This window comes from Glossina fuscipes, unplaced genomic scaffold, assembly GCF_014805625.2.
Source record: "Glossina fuscipes isolate IAEA_lab_2018 unplaced genomic scaffold, Yale_Gfus_2 1, whole genome shotgun sequence".
NCBI lineage: Eukaryota > Metazoa > Arthropoda > Insecta > Diptera > Glossinidae > Glossina > Glossina fuscipes.
The window spans coordinates 36655753-36661135 of NW_023998415.1; the positions used below are offsets into that span (position 1 = coordinate 36655753).

The 5383-nt window shown below is 29.0% G+C and overlaps 1 protein-coding gene across 3 annotated transcripts in view; it reads right to left on the minus strand.

Annotated features, from left to right (window-relative positions):
- The window catches only part of LOC119645182, a 12107-nt gene that overhangs the window by 862 nt on the left and 5862 nt on the right, over window positions 1–5383 (minus strand). The window lies entirely within an intron of this gene.

Consider the following 5383-nt stretch of genomic DNA (forward strand, 5'->3'; position numbering starts at 1 on the left):
TCAAAATTAATAAAATATTAAAAAAATTTTTTTTTAAATTAAATACCTTTTTAAAATTTCTTTTTTTTTTTTTTTTTTTTTTTAAAACTTTTAAAATTTTTTTTTTTTTTTTTTTTTTTTTTTTTTTTTTTGATTTTCTCGTTTGCAACCAAAGTAATTATAATAGTAAACCAATAACCATAAATATTATAAGAAGAAATACATCAGCGCAATAAAATATTACCCTTGACGCATACATACATATACACAGAATTATGTATATTTATAATAAAATTTATAAAAGAAATTCATAAAGAAATAAAAACAAAAAGTGTATAAGAGAAGTTACATTTTAGTGTACACTGAGTTACTGCATATATATGTAAAATGACTTGTATGTGCCGAAAAGAAAATTTATTTGCATCAGCACGTTCATCTAAAAGTTTACGAACATTTAGCATTTAGGTCCTGAATACAAACCAATCGTGCTTTTCTTTTCAAGTGGTGAGCTTACGGCCATTTGTAGCACTTTTCAGACATACAGAAAGACAACAAGATTTCCCCTTAGCAGTTACTCGCTGTTTTCTTTTAATTCTTCTTGTTTATCTTAAAAATAAACCTTCAATGGGTGGGTATTAGATTTGATGACCAAACGACGCGTAACTGTTAAATTACGACCGGTAATGTACACCACTGCAATATTTTTCTCAATAATTGCACTTAAGTGCAATACTTTGCTGCTCCGAATTGTATTTTACAACCTGTTCGCATCAAGAGTTATCTTTTCATATCCATAAATAAATTATTATTTATTTTTCCAATAATGAAAATTCGGAAATTATTCGATTAAACAGTCACGCAAATCGATGGATATTTCTTAACTTATTATTATCATTATTATTTTATTTAATATCTATTCTGAGTTTCTGAGTTCTAAAAGACAAGCTACCTATTCATAATCAAATCATATATTGAAATGCATTTGAAATATATATATATATATATATAATTTATTCATCATATGTTTCTCGATTTGTGATAGGCAAGAACAGGCACGAAAACCTTACTCTATGCTCTTAATCGACGTGGGACGAGCTTAACTTTCCATGATGTTTAGTTGGAAAAGTGTTGGGCCTGCAAAATAATAGAGATAACGGCCGCTATACTTAAACATCAGAGTATATAGCTCAATGTGAATAAATTCTGACGTTGACGTTCTTTAAATTATCTACAATTTTTGGTTGCGTCAAATGCTGTACAAATAATTATTATCGCCTTCATATATTGCTAAAGTTAAAGTCAAAATTTGACAATCATCGCCATATAAATACGAAAAGAGTTTTGCTTGTTCCGCTTAGAGAGAATCTTTTAATGCTCATTCTTAAATAGTTTACGGTACTTAGTTGCAAGATAGAACGAAAATGCTTTCAATCCATATATAGATCGTATATCGTATCGTATGTATCGTACATCTTGTTTCCAAGTAAATTTTTCTCAGATTTGACAGAATTTGGTGAATGCAAAAAAATTCAATTTTATAACCATTGCTTACATTTTATGGTGGTGCGGATATATGTAACATTCAGAAGGACTTCACGAAGGACCCGTCCACCTTTTCAGTCGGATCATTAAACTTGTCCATCCGTCTTGTTTTCTTGTGCTGCTCAACCTACAGGCCGTAATTTTTGCAATATTTTGATGGAATTTTGTACATCGACATGTTTTGGCCCAAGAACGAACGAAACGATTGAAACGAGTTTTTCATTAAGTTTTTATTAAACAAGACAAAATATTTTAGTCGATCAAGGCCAACTATTAAATACTCTACACAACTTTGCCTAGTACAGTCATTCGCTGGTCTTGATAATAGTACATCGAATGTTACCCATTATTTTTATGGAAAGACATACTTTTCATCAAAGCTCGCATATTGAAGGATGCCTAAAACATCATATGACGCGGTCCATATTTAGTAAACTTAATTTACTACCCAACAATTTTATTAGTTTTCACTTTACTTCATAGAGAACTAGAAATTATACTTTTTCTCCGTTTTAGGGGTTTGCTTTTCATGATAATCCTTTTATATGTTCGGGTCTAAAAAGTAGATCTATATTATCCAAATTTCCTATTGTTAATTTTTTTGCTAAATTAATTCTATGGTTCACTTTTCATCATAAAATATTGCAAATTAAACCTTTTCCTGAAGAGCTTAGTATTGATGAGAAATCTTATATGATATGAGTTCGAAGAAATAGACCCATGTGGTTCAAGTTTGGCTCACTCAATTTTATTGTCAAATTGCTATTATTAACAAATTTTCATTATAAAACATTAACAATTACGCCTTTTAGCCATATAAGGATATATATTTTCTGAGAGTCCTTATATGCGGTCCAAATTCGATAAGGACGATTTCTTGGTCATTATACTCTTATGAGGCAATTTTCACTATGAAGCATTGAAAATTAGAACTTTTTACCATGCAAAAAAATAATTCAGATTTTGTGGCAACACTTATATAACGGGGGTTCAAAAATTGCCCCGGCCGATTTAAATTTTTCAGACCAATTTAAAATGTCGAAATACGATTACACAGCGAGTTTCGTAGCATAAATTTTTGAAAATTCCATCTTCTTTCCGTATAACAAGTTTTCAAAATAAGGCGTATGTGGAAAGTGACCGATTCCAGTTATTTTAAATAGGGTTCGCCCTTAGGCGAATTCTGGTGGGCTTCCAAACTTCATCAAAATATCTCAAAGATTGCACCCTGTTGTAATTTGGACACAAATTTACATCGACAGACATCAGATGGACAGAACCATTGTTGAAACTGTTTTTAAGTTAGATTAGGTTAGTTCGCAATTTTTAAAAATTTTAAATTTAATTTTACAATAAAACAACTATTTGAGATCAATACCTACACTTCTTTCAAATACGGTTTTGGTTAGTCGTTATTATTTCAAAGAACAATGGTCACGTTATTCAAAAATACGAGTGCCTTGTTCCTTTTTTTTTATGTGTTTTTATACTTTTACACTTACAAAAATTCAAAAAACAGCCTATAGTTGGTGGAATGAGTTCTTATAACGGAATACATTTATTTACTTAAAACAAGTTACTTGTATTAATATAAATAAATGACTGCGACTATCTCTGCTATGTTCCCTTCCCGTTTATCAACACAACACACAATAAATTATGGCAAACAGACATATGTGTATGGCACGAATGACATTTTGCCTAATTAACCCTTTGTTATATCTTATACACCACTTGTGGTACAGGTTGTATTATATTTGTGTAGACGTATGTAACGCGCCCAAGGACTTCAGATGGACTCCCAATTTATTATATCGATCGATTCCGAATCATTTTTTAAATCGACCAAAGCGATTGAAAAAGGATTCGAATCGGTCCACTCTTTCGATCACTCCTCATATAACGTCCTATTCCGAAAAGTTGTTACATAAAAAACAAAATAGAATTTTCAAAATTTCTCAACAAAATTCGCGGTATAGAAGTATTTCGACATTCTAAATTGGTGTGAGAAATTTGCATTCGCTGGGGCAATTGTTTGAACTCCCTATCATATAATCATGCCAACGAAAATTGAATTCTTATATGATAAGATCTAATTTTCAATATTTCCTGGAGAAATTTTGGTCGATAATAGTAAAATGACAAAGAAGAAGACAACCTTACCGATTATGAAACCTCATAGATCTTCTTTACGGATGTCATCGTATATAAAGATTCTCATGGAACTCCTATATGCCGAAAAGACTAATTGTTAATATTTTATGATAAAAATTTGTTCGTAATAATAATTTGACATAAAAATTGAGTGAACGAAATTTGAACCAAATGAGTCGATTTGTTGGACTCTACTTCTCATGAACAGTAGGCTCTTCAGAAAAATGATTAATTTTTATTATATTACGATGAAAAGCGGACCATAGTAGAAATTTAGCAAAAAAAAAAAAAAATTATAGTATGGGAATTTAGATTAAAGTCCGTACATTTTTTAGACCCTAACATATATAGAGGTTATGATGAAAAGCAAACTCTTATCTAGAGAAAAAGTATAACTTCTAATCTTCTATGATGGAAACTGAGAAATAAAATTTTTAAAAAGTAAATTTAATTTGCTGATATGATGTTTTGAGCATCGTCCAATATGTGGGTTTTTATGACAAATATGCCTTTGCATGAAAACAGTGAATCTTTTCTGGATTCTTATTATCATAGCGAGTGCATAATTGTATTGGTCGCGATAGTGTAGGGTATTTAATAATCGGCCTTGCTCGACTATAACATTTTTGCTTCTTTCAATTAATTATTCTTTTACTTTTCAAAAATATTTCTTAGAGATTAATTAACATTCATATCTAGAATATACCGTTGCATTTATAAAAGCTAGATTTTTGCGTTAGCAAATCCGATCAAATTTACGCACGCTCGATTAAAAAGGAAAATCCTAAGAATATATTTAACTACGTTCGTCCGTCAATCTATCATTTATTGTTAGAACTACTGTTACCATTACAAAATTTCACATTTGATGCGTGTATTCTTAATTACTTACTTCTTGCTTACTTTACTTACTTCTTAATTTTAGGCGTGATACGCCCGCAATAGGCAAAAAACTAATAATTAATAAAGCAATTATTAATCTGAAATTTGGGACCACAACCGAAATAGGCTAAAATTCGCTTCAAAACGAGAGTACAGTTTTCTTACTTAGTTGATTTAATTAAAATATTCATACATTGGCATATAATTTTTTATTAACAATGAAATTAAAATTCTCCTACTCAGTGTACAACTAGTGTAAAAAAAACGAAAACAAACAAAAAAAAAAACAAAAAAAAAATTACGAAAAATTGATGAAAATCACTTTTAAAATAAGTTCTTTGCCATGAATATATTTACATATATTAGATGAAAAAATTTTAATTTTCCTTTTTTAATACTAACACCGTAACGATACATAAATGCGTGCATGCATACATACATACATAAATGCATACATACATACATACATAAATGCATACATACCATGCATACATACTATGCATGCATTCATACATACATACATACATACATCGTATATTTATATATATATATATATATATATATATATATACGATATATATACATCATGTCTTGCCTTATACAAAAAACCTATAGTTTTCTGATTTATTCAATTCTGTTATCGAGAACAACCTATCGAAAACTTCCATATATTTACATATAACTTAATAACTTGAACTTTAGTTTAAATATTTATAGACATAATAAGCTCTACTGTTAGTTGTCTTCTTTACATTTTTTATATATATATATATATATATATATATATATATATATATTTTTTTTTTTTTTTTTTTTTTTTTTTTTT